This window comes from Panicum virgatum, chromosome 9N (assembly GCF_016808335.1).
Source record: "Panicum virgatum strain AP13 chromosome 9N, P.virgatum_v5, whole genome shotgun sequence".
Taxonomy (NCBI): domain Eukaryota; kingdom Viridiplantae; phylum Streptophyta; class Magnoliopsida; order Poales; family Poaceae; genus Panicum; species Panicum virgatum.
The window spans coordinates 28,520,161-28,536,316 of NC_053153.1; positions in this window are offsets into that span (position 1 = coordinate 28,520,161).

Genomic DNA, 16,156 nt, shown 5'->3' on the forward strand with positions numbered 1-16,156 from the left:
CTTGCGCATCGGTGTCCGGCGGCCATGTTGCTCCATCCCTGCGGCGGCACGGCCCGGCGGTCAGCGCGTCCTGCGCGTGACGCAGCCCCTGCGGCCGGTGGCATTCGACCAATCACGGTGGGCGGCGGCGACGGCCGATCGAGCAGGCCTCTCCTCGAGATCCGCCGCCCCCTACTCGAGCTTCGCTGCCCCCTGCTCAAGCTTCGCCGTGCCCTGCTCGAGCTCCGCCCCCTGCTCCGAGCTCCGCGGCAAGGAGGACTGGTGGCGAGCAGGGTTGGCGTCCACGGCGGTTGGAGACGGGCGCGGGAAGGAAAAGGGGCCCACGCACTGTAGCATTGCGTTTCGTCCGTACCTCGCTGTATATGCCATGTCAGAGCTGGTACTGGATAATGGCGGACTAGTTTACAATACCCGGTGCAGCGTATTTTACGCTACACCGGTACTAAAAAATAGCATTCCGGGTGCTTTACCGCACCCGGTGCAGACAGCCCAAATTCGATCTTTTTACAACAGTTATTGGGTGTCCATGTTGTTGACGCGAAACGATCACACACCAAGCCCGAGAGCCCTGTACGCCAAGCTTGGACTGCACTTGATTCAAACCAAGGCGTGCCTGTCAATTTGACCTATAAATTGACAAGGAAACAACAAACCATCAAATTCAAGAGTGTATTGGCTGGATTTCCGAATCACTCTTACACGGTCTATCGGCAAGATTCTGCTGATACAAAAAATGACAACAGATCGGGTATGAAAAGTGTATAATAAAAGCGATCTACAAGGAATCGGCAATGAGCCGTCGATACCGATATGCAACTAGACGCTAGATCTAGAGCCGACACGTGCCAGGTAACAGTGTACAAACCCACGAATGTATGGATCTGGACAAAGCTAAGCTTGCAACCGATCTAATCAGCTTTACAAGGTTTATCGTGATAAACAAGGAGCTTACAGCCGATTAAACAGATCACTAAGCTGGGTAAGTTGTGAATAGATCTAAATGAGAAAATAGCGATACGCCCCAGATCAAAGCTTAGATGAATTCGATAAATTTTGAATAGATCTGAACGAAGCAACAGCAATATGCCCAGAAGCTAAAGCTCAGATTTACTCGGTAAAATGAACACTTACCAGCAAACCAAGTCGCTTGAATGTGAGGCGTCCTTGATCAGCTTGAAAGAACTTGTGGAAAAGAAAAAAAGGTGGCAAAGTCGCCGACGAGAAAGTAAATTGCAAATAGTAAAGTTTTGTTGGTTGGATGTGTATCAATCTTTACAATAGCCGGGGGCTCATATTTATACCCCACGCTAACACAATCCTAGCCGATTACGGCAAAGCACGATTCTATCTTAAGAAATAAAAAACTATTCTAAAAATAAGATAACTCTTGCCAAACCGAAGCCAAAATATATGGTCAATCTCTCCTTTCTCGGTCAACAAGATTTTCAACCGTGGCACGCGACCACCTCTCCAAATCTACCGATCGTACGACGCAGAACCTTTTCTCCTTTGCAACACTCTTCCTTGACACGTGCCAACATCTGGTATCAACACATGCCCCCCAATTTCGGAGTAAAATACCCCTTTTACTTTGAAATTAATCTTTGTCATGATTACGCTGCCGAACGGTCCTTTCATTTATTGCCATCTTGTTTCCCGTGCGGGTGGCGAACGAAAATCTCTTCTTTGCCCTTAACCCTCCACCTCCTCAACCACACAACGGGAATCTGCCGATGCACCTTCCGTCTTTTTACCCACACACCACAAATTAAATCTAGGGGTAAAAAACTGCACTGGTGCACGCAACCGATTCATCTTCCCTTCTGCAGGCTATAAATTACCCCATTGGCACTGTAGTTCCTCCATCGGCCAGAGCTTCCTTTGCCTTCTCCTTCCTCAAACTCTCCCAAAAACCCCAGCCTCTCTCTCTCTCCCTCCGAGCAGATGGCCAGCAACAAGCGTGCCGGTGAAGGTCCTTCCGGCGTTCCTCTGCCGCTTCATCATCGCCTCGGGTAAGACGCTTCTCTTTCTCGCCAATGCTGCATTTGAGATCTGCATCTAAGCACCTTCTCATCTCTACAGAGATGCCGACGCCGAGCTCCCCACCAACTTCTAGAATCTGGATGAGGCCACCTAGGGCTTCATCCGCGACCTCCTCCGCCAACGCAACGAGGCCCGCCGTGACCTTGACCGGGCGCAAACGGATCAGGTCGTCATCCGCGGCCAGCTCACCAACACCGACACCAAGGTCGCAAGTAAGTTTTCCTGACCATATCATCTTTGGTGATCTTCTCCATTCGGCCGCTGACCGTCCGACCCCACCTGTCATCCCCCTCCTCCCTTCCTTCCTCGCGCAGCGACCGCACCGATCTTCGCCGGGAATCTCGCTGCGGCTCCCCTGGGCACGCACGCCCAGATCACCGCCCGGCCTATAATTGGCCCCAGCAGACCCCCCCTGCACCCTATCTCCACGCCCTAGCCGCCCCAAACCATAGCGTGCCGCGCCGCACCTCGCTCCGCCGCACCGTGCCTCTGCGCCGCCGTGGAGACGCCGTCCTGTTGCACCCCATACCACCACCAACCGCGCAAGAGCTCCACCAAGGCCCAGTGACGCTCCCTGAGACCTCCACTCCGAGGTTGCGCCACGCCCGCACCGGAATTTTGCTCGGACCTTGCCGTCGCAGGTAAGATCGATTTGGAGAAATTCGCGCCGCCGGCGACTTCGTTTGCGTCACTGACACCTAGACCATCTTCACAGCGCCACCACGCATCGAGACCTGCAGCTCCGATGCCCGGAGGATCTCCGCAGCGCGCTGTCCGCGACCACCACGCCATCGCCGCCGTCGGAGTTCGTCGCCGACCGCCTGCGCTACAGCCCCGGCCGCCTCGACCCCCCGGTGAGCTGCGCCCCGACCCCCTCTTGCTTCTGCGCTAGTTCCCGTAGCCAAGGTGCACCGTAGGAGCCGGAACACGCCAGCACCGGCGAGCCCTGCGCTGCCGAGCCGCCATCCCCGACGAGCGTCACGCTCGGAGCCCCGAACCACCTCCCCATCGCCACCAGTGCTTTACGCATGCCGCGTAGATGCCTCCCGACCCAGACCCGTACGAATCCGCCCCGGGAAGACCGAGTTTGGTCTTCTCCGGCGCAGCGCCGCCGCGGGAGCAGAGCTCCGGTGACCCAGCGCCGCCGCCCGTGCCCCCAACCGCCCGTGGCCGCCCGATCCTGAATCAACGGCCATGATTAGATCCAGGCCCTTTCTGATCTGAGCCACTCGATCCTGATCCGACAGCCGCAAATCAAGCGTACCGTTTCGTCATGGATGTTTTGCTAGAGAGCCCTCGGGCTTTTGCCAAATCAACCCGCGGCCCTAGCCTTTTCAAAAATAATTACAGTTGGACCCTGATTTTAACAAATAACCCCCTGAGTTTCTTTAAAATAGGACCCGCCGTCCAGGTTAGTTCTTTTACGCGTTAGACCCTAGGTTTATCCTTTAATTGCGTTTAGGCCCTCGGTTTTAGCAGAAAACCCCCTGGAACTTCAGTTTTCTTACAGATAAGCCCCTAGAACTTGTTTTTGGCCTAGATTATGCGTTTTAGCTCCGTTTTTAGCGTTCTTTATATCCACTCGATCGTTGTAACGTGTAGAATAACTTTAGACTAGTTTAGTGTGCTGTTTTTATGTATTGATGTACTATTTCTTAGTTTTTGTTAGTGTTTGCTTGTATGCTTATTATTGTGCATTGTTTTGGCCATGTGTTCGTGAGTAGACGTTGATCCATCTGAGGAGCCCCAGTACCAGTACCCGGAGCAGCCGTCTTCCGAGCACTTTGAGCAGCAGCAGGAGCAGTACGAGGAAGGCAAGTGTAACATGAACAACCTATCACTTTTAAATACAATTTCATACTGCATTTTAATACTGTATGCCTATAAGGATTTCCTAGCCACTTTATATCCTATATATATACCTTTGGGTTGCATTTTGGTTAGTTGTGCTAGGTTGCTGCACTATAACACATTCTGGTCCTTTTTAATTAAATTGATTAATGGTTTACTTGAATTTAATTCTGAGAGTGGCACTCTGTGTGGCTTGAGTGGCTCACTTCTCGTTAAAATTGGTTTTATTAGAAACATGGTTTAGGGGGCCATCACGGTGCTTACTGCCTGGTTGGCCACTCTCCATAAGGACCGGTTCATAGAGCGACAACCTGGGACAACAGCGCTACCACAAGGCTAGAATGGGATAGACTTGGCGTAATAATTAGATCTTTTTGGTTTGGAGTAACTTACCTGCGGGGCAAGAGTAGTAAGCTTCAATGGTCCCTGCTCCTCCGGCTTGGTCTGTGCTTGGATTGCGCTCCTGTGCTTGTACCCCCGGAGGTGGGCCCCATCGTCGCTGACCTAACTCTCGCGGTTACGCCTTACCAACGAGATTCTTTGTAAAGGCCTCGTAGTGAGTCGCTAGCCATCTCACCTAAGGAAGTGTGATGAACAACTGGCGTAGCTCACGACTTGTGGGTAAAGATGTGCAACCTCTGCAGAGTGTAAAACTGGTATACTAGCCGTGCTCACGGTTATGAGCGGCCCAGATCCTCCTTTTGATTAGTGGGGTTGTCTCCTTCCGACGAGGGAGGTGCCTCTCGGGGTTACCTTGGTGGCTTGGTTTCGGTTTGGTTCTCAGTAGTATCATGATTAAATTTGACTAATTACTATGTAACCGGGTTAATGGTAATTCATCAACTTGTAGTAAATAGTTTTAATAAAATTTTGCCAACACTTAAAAGCTAATGCAGTTGAGTCAGCCAGCCTAGAGCCTCATAGTTTGTGTTATACTTGTTGAGTACAAGTTGTGTACTCACTCTTGCCTCTTCTCTACTTTTTCCTCTTGGCTACGCTACTGCTGCTCAGTTCCTGCCGACACGAGGGAGTTCGTCCAGCGCTACCAGGACTACGAGGACTTCTAGGTGTTCGTCTCCCAGTCGACGTCCCTGTGGCGCTCTGCTTCAGCTTCGGAGAGCTTTATTCGTATTTTGTACTTCGCTTCCGCTGTATCAGACATTTTGTCATTAATGTAATAAATAACATTCGTATTTCGATTTATTATATCTTATTCGTGATATGTGCTATGATATACTGTTCATTCTGTTGTATATACGTGTGACTTGATCCTGGCACGTATATCATTGCTCGGTTTATGTCCTTTTATAAACCGGGTGTTACAGAGTGGTATCAGAGCCGTATCGACTGTAGGACGAAGCCTAGATAGAACTGGTCGAGTTTTAGGACTTCTTCTCACCAATCCTTGCCTGCTGAAACTATTTTTACTATTATACCCCTTGACTTCTATGACTTTTACCCGTCATGCCTTGATTTTTCTCTCTGAAGAATAGTTTTCGTAGTCTTTGGCCTGAATCAGTCGTCTGACCACCATGAGTATTAGCTAGGTGACCCTTTTATAATAACACGGTAGTACGTTCTGCGACGCGTTGTGTTAGTCGAGTCGTATGCTAAACTCGGCTAAGTCGTGAAAATTGTTTGCTTGTTATTATGCTACATGTTTGATTTGGATTTTTGACTGATTGCATAGTTTAGTAGTTTAAATTTGTTTAAAGAAAATCACTCAGATGTTAAAGTTAACTAGCTAATAAAATGAGTTAGATCGTTGGGGGTAAAACAGTCCACTCTATCCTGTCTACTTTATCATGGCTGAGTCTTTTTCCGCAAAGAGTTATCATATCCATCTGAATTTATTCCTGCAATATCCTTACTCGTGAAATCTTTTGTCCAAAATCAGATGGTGAACACCAGGAGCACCGGTTCCGGTTCTGGCCAGCAGCAGGGTCAGAACAACCAGGGTACCGGGATCCCGATGCCGCCGCCTTTGACTCCGGAGCAGTACTTCCAGCTCCAGATGCAGATGATGGCTACCCTGAACAACACGGTTCAGGCTCTTCAGCATGCTCACACTCAGCCTCCGCCTCCTCCACCGCCGCAGCCTCGCGACAGGCGTGCTGAGTTTCTGAGGGGTCACCCGCCGACGTTTTCTCACACGTCCGACCCTCTTCAGGCTGACAACTGGCTCCGTGCAGTGGAGCATCAGCTGGACATCGCCCAGTGCGATGATCGTGAGCGCGTCTTGTACGCAGCAGGACAGCTGCGAGGGGCAGCTTTGGACTGGTGGGAGTCCCACCCAGTTCATGACCGCGAGTCTCTTACTTGGCTCCAGTTCAGGGAGCATTTCCGCAGCCACAACGTCCCCGCGGGCGTTATGAAGATGAAGCAGAAGGAGTTCCTTGCACTGAAGTAGGTAATCTTAAATATAATCATTCAGCGGTTTCTTTTGAGCTAATGCCCCTTGTCCTATCCTTATGAATCTTGAGTTAATCTTTCGATATCTATCTGTCTTTGTCAATTCAGGGGACTATGTCGGTCACGGAGTATCGTGATCGCTTTCTGCAGCTTGCTCGCTACGCCCCTGCCGATGTTGCGGATGACCGCAAGAAGCAGGAGCACTTCATGGAGGGTCTTGAGGACTACCTCCAGTACGCGCTGCTCAACCTCCGCTTCGACGACTTCAACCATCTGGTTGACAGCGTGCTCAACACTGAGCGCAAGCACTTGGAGATGGAGGACAAGAAGAGGAAGATTGTCCCCGTTGCTTCCGGCAGCAACACTCGTCCTCGCCTCCAGCAGCCTCAGCAGTACCAGCAGCCTCAGTACCGGCCTCCTCAGCAGTACCAGCAGAGGCCACCGCAGCAGTACCCGCCTCGACAGCAGGCAGGTCAGGGCCCGAGGTTACCGGCACCTCCGGCTCGTGCTGCTCCACCAGCACCGCAGGCTCCACGTCCGGCAGCTCCTACCGGACAGCAGGATCAGGGACCTCCTCGCACCTGCTTTCACTACGGCCAGCCGGGGCACTACGCCAACGCTTGCCCCCGGAAGGCGCAGGCGGGACAGCAGGGGCGCCCAGCTCAGCCCAGGGCGCCAGCACAGGGTCGGGTGAACCACGTGACGGCCGAGTCAGCGGCCGAGGCTCCCAACGTGGTTATTGGTACGTTCATGGTTAATTCATATCCAGCTACAGTGCTTTTCGATACTGGTGCTACGCATTCCTTCATTACTCAGTCTTTTGTCGAGCATCATGGTATTCATACAAGCACATTAAAGAGGTGCCTGTTAGTATCTTCACCGGGAGGACAGTTGAGGTCTCACACTTGCTGCCCGAGAGTCAGTGTTTCTTTGAGGGGAGTAGAGTTCTGTACTGATCTGATGGTGCTAGACACCAAGGGCATTGATGTCATTCTGGGAATGGAGACTCTGGCCAAATGGGGAGTCCGGATAGATTGCGCTCAGAGGACAGTCTTGCTATCAGCTTCCAGTGGCCAAGAGGTTGTTATCAGTGCAGTAGAGCCTTCTGGATTTCTTCATCAGATGGAGGCTAGACCCACGGATGGTATTCGCGTGGTGTCTGAATTCCCGGATGTCTTTCCGGATGATCTGCCAGGTATGCCGCCTGAACGCGCCATTGAGTTTTGTATTGATCTCTTGCCTGGCACAGCTCCTATTGCAAAGCGGCCCTACCGTATGGCACCTATAGAGCATGAAGAAGTCAAGAAGACTATTGATGAGTTGCTAGCCAAGGGCTATATCCGTCGCAGCTTCTCTCCTTGGGCTTTTCCATTGTTGCTGGTAGATAAGAAGGATGGCTCGAAGAGGATGTGTGTCGATTATCGGGAGCTGAATGCAGTTACTATCAAGAACAAGCATCCACTGCCCCGTATTGAGGATCTCTTCGATCTACTTCGAGGTGCTCGTATATTCTCGAAGATTGATCTTCGTTCGGGATATTTTCAGCTGAGGATCCGTCCTGGGGATATTCCGAAGACGGCATTCACCTGCAAGTACGGGCTATATGAGTATACGGTCATGTCCTTCGGCTTGACTAATGCCCCGGCTTTCTTCATGCATCTGATGAACATGGTCTTCATAGATTATCTGGATGTCTTTGTGGTGATTTTCATTGATGATATTCTGATCTTCTCCAAGACAGAAGAAGAGCATGAGGAGCATCTGAGGCTCGTGTTGCAGAGATTGAGAGAGCATCAGTTGTATGCCAAGTTCAGCAAGTGCGAGTTCTGGATTGACGAGGTTCCATTCCTCGGTCATGTTATCTCTCAGGGAGGCATTGCTGTTGATCCGAGCAAGGTGAAAGATGTGCTCGAGTGGGAGACACCGCAGACAGTAAAGGAAGTAAGGTCTTTCTTGGGCTTAGCTGGATATTATCGGAGGTTCATTGAGAATTTCTCCAAGATCGCGAAGCCTTTGACTTCTTTGCTGGAGAAAAATGTGGCTTTCGTGTGGACTGATGAGCGTCAGAGGGCCTTTGATGAGCTGAAGAAAAGATTGACTACGGCGCCAGTCCTGACTTTGCCAGACCAGACGAAGAGGTTCACGGTGTATTGTGATGCTTCGAAGGATGGTCTTGGGTGTGTTCTGATGCAGGAGGGCAGAGTGATTGCTTATGCTTCACGGCAGTTACGTCGGCATGAGCTGAATTATCCCACTCATGATCTTGAGTTAGCCGCAGTTGTACATGCTCTGAAAATTTGGAGGCATTACTTGTATGGACAGCGGTGTGATATCTACACTGATCACAAGTGCCTCAAGTACATTTTCACGTAGAATGAGCTGAATATGCGGCAGAGAAGATGGCTAGAGTTGGTCAAGGATTATGATCTGGAGATTCACTATCATCCGGGCGAGGCCAATGTTGTAGCAGATGCTCTGAGCAGAAGAAGTTATGTCAACATGGCCGTGGCTTTCCAGATGCCTCCAGAGTTATGCGAGGAGTTCGAGCAGTTGAGTCTGGGCTTCTTGCATCATACTTCCAGTGCAGCATTCGAGGCAGTACCGACTCTAGAGTCAGAGATCAGGCAGCATCAGAAAGATGATGAGAAGCTGTAGGAGATCCGTGAGTTGCTCAAGAAGGGCAAGGCTCCTCATTTCAGAGAGGATGATCAGGGTACTTTGTGGTACAAGAACCGGATCTGTGTGCCAGATGTGAAGGATCTTCGAAAGTTGATTCTGAGTGAGGCCCATGATACAGCATACTCTATTCATCCGGGCAGCACGAAGATGTACTATGATCTGAAGGAACGTTTCTGGTGGTATGGTATGAAGCGTTCAGTGGTAGAGTACGTGGCTATTTGTGACACCTGCCAGCGTGTCAAGGCTGAGCATCAGAGGCCAGTAGGTCTGTTACAGCCTTTGAAGATTCCAGAGTGGAAATGGGAGGAAATCATTATGGACTTCATTGTTGGATTGCCTCGTACTCAGAAAGGGTACAACTCCATTTGGTTAGTAGTGGATCGATTGACGAAGGTTGCTCACTTCATTCCAGTGAACACTACTTACTCCGGTGCTAGACTGGCAGAGTTGTACATCTCTCGGATTGTCTGCTTGCACGGTGTGCCCAAGAAGATCATATCCGATAGAGGGTCTCAGTTCACTTCTCGGTTCTGGGAGCAGCTTCATGATTCGTTGGATACGAAGCTGCGTTTCAGTACGGCTTATCACCCTCAGACAGATGGGCAGACAGAGAGAACCAACCAAGTGTTGGAGGATATGCTGAGAGCTTGTGCCATTCAGTACGGTACTAGTTGGGATAAGTGCCTGTCATATGCTGAGTTCTCATATAACAACAGCTATCAGGCCAGTCTGAAGAAGTCCCCCTTTGAGGCATTGTATGGCAGAAAGTGCAGGACTCCTCTCTATTGGGATCAGATTGGTGAGAAGCAGCTCTTTGGCCCTGAGATCATAGATGATGCAGAGCAGATGGTTCAGGCTGTGCGAGAGAATCTGAGGATTGCACAGAGCAGACAGAAGAGCTATGCCGATGGCAAACGGAGGGATCTGACTTTCAGTGTCGGTGATTATGTGTATCTAAAGGTGTCTCCGATGAGAGGAATCCGCAGGTTTAATGTCAAAGGGAAGTTAGCACCTCGGTATGTTAGTCCATTCAAGGTGCTAGAGCGGAAAGGCGAAGTTGCTTATCGCCTGGAGTTACCTCTCAGCCTCTCAGGAGTTCACGATGTCTTCCATATATCTCAGCTGAAGAGGTGTTTGCGAGTACCCGAGGAGCAGGCACCACTGGATGGAGTAGATGTGCAGGAAGATCTGACTTATACTGAGCATCCGGTGAAGATTCTGGAGACATCAGAGAGGGTTACTCGGAACAAGCGCATCAGGATGTGCAGAGTTCAGTGGAGTCATCACAGTGAAGCTGAGGCTACATGGGAGCGAGAAGATGAGTTGAGGAAGACCTATCCAGATCTCTTTGCTAGCCAGCCCAGCTAAATCTCGGGGACGAGATTTCTTTAAGGGGGTAGGGTCTGTAACACCCTAATTTAAATTTCAGCATTTATCAATAAATTTATTTGGCTTTATTTAAATTTCTAAGGTTTATTGTGTTAGACTTGCATTTAATCTAAATTTTTGTTCTATGAGTAATTAAAATTTTATCATAGGCTTAAATTTTTGTGTTGCATTCATGCTGGTGCATAGTTTTAATTATTTGAGTGTGGTTTGAATTCAAAACTGTTTTTGAATTCAAACTTTGTTTGAGTTAAAACTAGAAATAGGAAAAGAAATTAGAAAAGGAATCCAAACCCAACAAGCCAACCAAACCCGGCCCGAGAACCCCAACAACCCAGCCCATCCTTTTCCCGCGGCCCAGTCGGCCCTTTCCTTCTCCCGCATGGGCCCAGTCCTTTCTCCGCACCGGCCCACTCCCGCAGTGCCTGCAACCCGCGCCCAGCCTAGCAGGCCTGGCCCGCTCCCCCTCCGCGCGCACAGCCCGGCCGCGTCGTGCATTCGGCCGCTGACCGTCCGACCCCACCTGTCATCCCCCTCCTCCCTTCCTTCCTCGCGCAGCGACCGCACCGATCTTCGCCGGGAATCTCGCTGCGGTTCCCCTGGGCACGCACGCCCAGATCACCGCCCGGCCTATAATTGGCCCCAGCGGACCCCCCTGCACCCTATCTCCACGCCCTAGCCGCCCCAAACCCTAGCGTGCCACGCCGCACCTCGCTCCGCCGCACCGTGCCTCTGCGCCGCCGTGGAGACGCCGTCCTGTTGCACCCCATACCACCACCAACCGCGCAAGAGCTCCACCAAGGCCCAGTGACACTCCCTGAGACCTCAGCTCCGAGGTTGCGCCACGCCCGCGCCGGAATTTTGCTCGGACCTTGCCGTCGCAGGTAAGATCGATTTGGAAAAATTCGCGCCACCGGCGACTTCGTTTGCGTCACTGACACCTAGACCATCTTCACAGCGCCACCACGCATCGAGACCTGCAGCTCCGACGCCCGGAAGATCTCCGCAGCGCGCTGTCCGCGACCACCACGCCATCGCCGCCGCCGGAGTTCGTCGCCGACCGCCTGCGCTACAGCCCCGGCCGCCTCGACCCCCCGGTGAGCTGTGCCCCGACCCCCTCTTGCTTCTGCGCTAGTTCCCGTAGCCAAGGTGCACCGTAGGAGCTGGAACACGCCAGCACCGGCGAGCCCTGCGCTGCCGAGCCGCCATCCCCGACGAGCGTCACGCTCGGAGCCCCGAACCACCTCCCCATCGTCCACCAGTGCTTTACGCATGCCGCGTAGATGCCTCCCGACCCAGACCCGTACGAATCCGCCCCGGGAAGACCGAGTTTGGTCTTCTCCGGCGCAGCGCCGCCGCGGGAGCAGAGCTCCGGTGACCCAGCGCCGCCGCCCGTGCCCCCAACCGCCCGTGGCCGCCCGATCCTGAATCAACGGCCATGATTAGATCCAGGCCCTTTCTGATCTGAGCCACTCGATCCTGATCCGACAGCCGCAAATCAAGCGTACCGTTTCGTCATGGATGTTTTGCTAGAGAGCCCTCGGGCTTTTGCCAAATCAACCCGCGGCCCTAGCCTTTTCAAAAATAATTACAGTTGGACCCTGATTTTAACAAATAACCCCCTGAGTTTCTTTAAAATAGGACCCGCCGTCCAGGTTAGTTCTTTTACGCGTTAGACCCTAGGTTTATCCTTTAATTGCGTTTAGGCCCTCGGTTTTAGCAGAAAACCCCCTGGAACTTCAGTTTTCTTACAGATAAGCCCCTAGAACTTGTTTTGGCCTAGATTATGCGTTTTAGCTCCGTTTTTAGCGTTCTTTATATCCACGCGATCGTTGTAACGTGTAGAATAACTTTAGACTAGTTTAGTGTGCTGTTTTTATGTATTGATGTACTATTTCTTAGTTTTTGTTAGTGTTTGCTTGTATGCTTATTATTGTGCATTGTTTTGGCCATGTGTTCGTGAGTAGACGTTGATCCATCTAAGGAGCCCCAGTACCAGTACCCGGAGCAGCCGTCTTCCGAGCACTTTGAGCAGCAGCAGGAGCAGTACGAGGAAGGCAAGTGTAACATGAACAACCTATCACTTTTAAATACAATTTCATACTGCATTTTAATACTGTATGCCTATAAGGATTTCCTAGCCACTTTATATCCTATATATATACCTTTGGGTTGCATTTTGGTTAGTTGTGCTAGGTTGCTGCACTATAACACATTCTGGTCCTTTTTAATTAAATTGATTAATGGTTTACTTGAATTTAATTCTGAGAGTGGCACTCTGTGTGGCTTGAGTGGCTCACTTCTTCGTTAAAATTGGTTTTATTAGAAACATGGTTTAGGGGGCCATCACGGTGCTTACTGCCTGGTTGGCCACTCTCCATAAGGACCGGTTCATAGAGCGACAACCTGGGACAACAGCGCTACCACAAGGCTAGAATGGGATAGACTTGGCGTAATAATTAGATCTTTTTGGTTTGGAGTAACTTACCTGCGGGGCAAGAGTAGTAAGCTTCAATGGTCCCTGCTCCTCCGGCTTGGTCTGTGCTTGGATTGCGCTCCTGTGCTTGTACCCTCGGAGGTGGGCCCCATCGTCGCTGACCTTAACTCTCGCGGTTACGCCTTACCAACGAGATTCTTTGTAAAGGCCTCGTAGTGAGTCGCTAGCCATCTCACCTAAGGAAGTGTGATGAACAACTGGCGTAGCTCACGACTTGTGGGTAAAGATGTGCAACCTCTGCAGAGTGTAAAACTGGTATACTAGCCGTGCTCACGGTTATGAGCTGGCCCAGATCCTCCTTTTGATTAGTGGGGTTGTCTCCTTCCGACGAGGGAGGTGCCTCTCAGGGTTACCTTGGTGGCTTGGTTTCGGTTTGGTTCTCAGTAGTATCATGATTAAATTTGACTAATTACTATGTAACCGGGTTAATGGTAATTCATCAACTTGTAGTAAATAGTTTTAATAAAATTTTGCCAACACTTAAAAGCTAATGCAGTTGAGTCAGCCAGCCAAGAGCCTCATAGTTTGTGTTATACTTGTTGAGTACAAGTTGTGTACTCACTCTTGCCTCTTCTCTACTTTTTCCTCTTGGCTACGCTACTGCTGCTCAGTTCCTGCCGACACGAGGGAGTTCGTCCAGCGCTACCAGGACTACGAGGACTTCTAGGTGTTCGTCTCCCAGTCGACGTCCCTGTGGCGCTCTGCTTCAGCTTCGGAGAGCTTTATTCGTATTTTGTACTTCGCTTCCGCTGTATCAGACATTTTGTCATTAATGTAATAAATAACATTCGTATTTCGATTTATTATATCTTATTCGTGATATGTGCTATGATATACTATTCATTCTGTTGTATATACGTGTGACTTGATCCTGGCACGTATATCATTGCTCGGTTTATGTCCTTTTATAAACCGGGTGTTACACGGCACCTCCAGAGACACGGTCCCAGCTTCGAACCAGTGCCAATGTGACACATTCAAGGGGCTCTAAGTTTATGATTAGGCCTTGGTTCAACTGGAAACACCGAAAGGCCTCAACATCCATCCAAAAGTCCACAAGGCAGCCCAAGGTCACAAGTGTTTCAAGAACCCACTTCCCTAGAGACTGCACAAGACCAGAGCAGAGCCTCGGCTGAGTCAGAGGCCGAGATGGGCCACAGGGAGGCCGACCAGCCTCCCCCAGGCTGGCCGGCCTAGCAACTGCAACACCGACGCAAAACCAACTGCCAACCGCCTCCAGGAAGTGATCAGAGCCGTTGTCCGAAAGGCGGTGGCCACGTGGCGGCACCCCCAGGCTGGCCAGACTAGGGTAGGTCGGCCAGCCCCACTTTGCAGTGTCTCAAGCCCCGGCTTTGCATGGAAGACAAGCACACCGACCTTACCTGCTTGCAACTAACGCTACGGGGGATAACTGCCAGTACCGACCTTGGGAGGGCTATAAAAGGAGGCACCATCCATAACTCAAGACACACACCATTGGAGTTGTCGTGGTGTGGCAAACCACAGCCGGGTGGCGGAAGGCACCCGCCTAAGCACAGAGGGTGTGTACTCGGGGGTTAGCTAGTCCTAGTTCGATCTCGCTCAAGAACACGATGAACACACTAGGATTTAGAGTGGTTCGGGCCACCGGAGCATAATACCCTACGTTCATTGTGTGATGTATTGCTTGGGTTTGGAAGAGCTTGGAGATGAGTCCAGCGAGCGTCTGGGGTGCTCTGGAGAGCTTGTGTCCAACCTCCCTGCATACAGCGGGCGCCTCCCTTTTATATCTCAAGGGAGGCGCGCACATGGTCGTTGGTTCCCGACAGGTGGGCCCAACGATGTAGTATAAACTAAGTACTGTTCATACATTAAGTGTCGCAGGCGAAGGAGATCTCCCTCCTGGATTTCCTTGCCCGCTCTCGGAATCCTCCGTCCGACGTGTCCAGGTGCTGTCTTGTCGAAACGGCGCCGGGCGTAGCCAGCGGCGTTGCCTGCCACGTAGCTAGATGGCTGTGTAGCTTGCGGCGTAGGTGGCATGATGGAAAAGTGACGTGCCGTCGTATCCAATTAATGTGGCAGACGAGCTCTGCGTGGGTGCGGCGCAGGCAGCTGCACTGTGTACCTTGGTAATACGTGGTGCACAGTGAGGCCTGAAAAAGGCTGCCCTGCGCGCAGCGGATGCAGAGCACGCCTCAACCATCCGCATTAAGTGCGGTAGGTGGGCGAGTCTTCTAGTGGAAGATACGTGCCCGTGTCCCGCACCTGCGGGACATGTGGAGTCTCCGGACCTCCCTGGCGGTATGCTGGCTCTACGCGCATGGGAGGTCTGGGCAGGTGCGGGGAGGTCCCTTACCCCTATGGGGGGTTCGGACCCGTGGCCGTTGGTTCGGAGCTCCCCCTCCTCTTGGGACACGTGGCGTCACCGGACCCTTCCCAGAGCGGGGAGCAGGTCCGGGGCCATTGGCCTGGTGGGGTACGAGCCTGACCCATGGGGCCCAGCAGCTCCGCCCCTTATGGCATTAGTCACAGATGACTATGCGAGTCCTGCCTTGTGGCAGTAGAAGTGGGTATCCCTGGTACAGGGTACCGACAGTGGCCCCTGGGCCCACCTCGGGAGAGGAACGAACCCGCAGGTGGGGCCACTACATCGATTTGGCTCTGCTTAACTTGAAGCCTCTTAGTACTGGGGTCTTGACCGGCTTTGACCACCCTTTGGGTTATTTGCTACCTCATCACGTCGCAACGGCTTACTGACATATGGGTCCTACTCTCAGTGGTTCACCTAGTCACGCGCGCGACGCTCGGCATTGTTGCGGCCGGAGTAAACGGGATGTTTACCACTGGAGCAGTTCCCGAAGAGCCCGGTCACGCCAGCGCTTAATGCGCGCAAGTCAGCTCAGCTTCCGCCTCGCTTTCGCGCGCGGACGAAGGTTCCGATTCCGCCCTTTCACACCTTTGTGGTTACTCGCCCTCCCTGACTGGTGGGCCGGGGCCCCCTTGTCATGGTTCGGCGGTTAACTCTAGGTGTGTGCGTCGCTTGGGTTGCAGCGACGGTTCCGGGGCGCGCCGGTTGGATCAGGCTTTATAAAGGGACGAACCGCGTACTGCGGTTACTTTTCCGCATTCGCCTTCTTCCTTCCAAACTTTGCGCCCCTTGCCCTTGCCTTCAAGCCTTCTCCCTTGCTCATCTGCATTGATTGCTGTACACCCCCACAGCGTGATGGCGTCCCTCAGCCACCCCCGTCGATTCCAGACCGAGGAGGAGCTGATGTAACACCCGGTTTATAAAAGAACATAAACCGAGCA